Genomic DNA, 1,533 nt, shown 5'->3' on the forward strand with positions numbered 1-1,533 from the left:
TAACTTTGTGTGTGAATAGCATGGTATCTCACATATCGCAGACCATGATAATTTATACCTGGTAATATCTGTAAACAACGTGGTAACATATGTAGCTCAGGCATGATACCTTACTTAGCTCAGAAGTGGTAACTTTTGATTCGAAATAAAAGTTGTCTGAACAAATCAATATAGTATCTAGTTTTGATGCTTTCTTCGAGAACCTTTTCGATCGAACCAACGGTTTGAGCTACAAAAATTTTGAAGTTTCGAAATAAAGGGGAATCAAGGATGACATCAACTTTTTGGTATTCTAATTGCATGTGGGGAGAATTCGAGGACAACTTTTATGCCCTGGTAATTTTTATATAAATAAGATGGTAACTTACGTATCATTGATGTGATAACTTGCTTAGTCTGGGCCTGATAACTTTTGACCCCGACAAAAAGTCGTCGAAACATATCAACATGGGATCTAGATTCGAAGATCTCATCGCGACGAATCTTTTATGTGAAAACAGTTTTTCAATCCGAGCTATGGTTTGTGCTATAAAACATTTTAAAGTTTGAATTTCAAAGAAATCTTTGATGACATCAGCAGTTTTATTTTTATATGCATGCATATTTAACAATGCAGCTGCAAGCTCACGTGCGCATGCAAAGTCGTCATCGCTCGTCGTGCATGCATGTGTCTTTGCGTGATCGTTCGTGCCTATAGCTAAAATCCTGCCGTCCGGTCATTGGCACGGTCCTTTTGTTATTGCATGTTGTGTGTATTTTAGTTATGCAGGGGTCGGGTGTTACTGATCATGCTTTGTATCAGCTTGATGCTATAATTTGAGTCAATACAAGTGCTCATTATCGAAAATATTCAGTGTTTGTCTTCTTTACAAATGTTGCTCTACCTGCATTGCATTATTCACTATGGCCAGTCGGTACCTTCAGTCGTGTAGGGAATTTTTTTTTTGAAACGTGTAGGGAATTTCAAATAGCAGGATATGCATATGTACTGCTCATCGCTGACAAATAGGTCATATTAAGTATGTGATCAAAAAATTACTATAAAACAATACTATTTTTTTGAAAATTCTTCTTTGTAGGCATCATGACAAGGGTTTCTGTAGTTGTCCCGGTCCCTCTGGCCAACCAATGTGAGGATAGTAGGAGGACTCGTTGTAGCCACTGTCCTCTCCTTGTCATCTTCTTCTTCATACGGTGGTGCGGGTAGTGAGGCGGACTCTCGAGCAGCTCAAGCACCCTCTATCGTCGCAGAGTGCCGATGAAGCGACGGTTGTGCATTGAGGAGGATGAACTACACGATGCCAAACCTGGTGGAGGGTCATTCTGACAGACGTGCATCCGAGATATGCCCGGAGGACTTCATGGAGGGGGAGAGCCTGACGCTCCTCGCGTGTGATCACTACGACCTCCCCGGTGCATTTAGTGGTGGCCCGTAGCGAAGCTTTGATACATATTTTCTTATAATTGCTTACCACCTATGCCATGTGGTTGGCCAGTAGAAGAGCTTAGTAAAAGCCTGAGGGGGGCAATGCC

This window comes from Triticum dicoccoides, chromosome 5A, assembly GCF_002162155.2.
Source record: "Triticum dicoccoides isolate Atlit2015 ecotype Zavitan chromosome 5A, WEW_v2.0, whole genome shotgun sequence".
NCBI classification, from domain to species: domain Eukaryota; kingdom Viridiplantae; phylum Streptophyta; class Magnoliopsida; order Poales; family Poaceae; genus Triticum; species Triticum dicoccoides.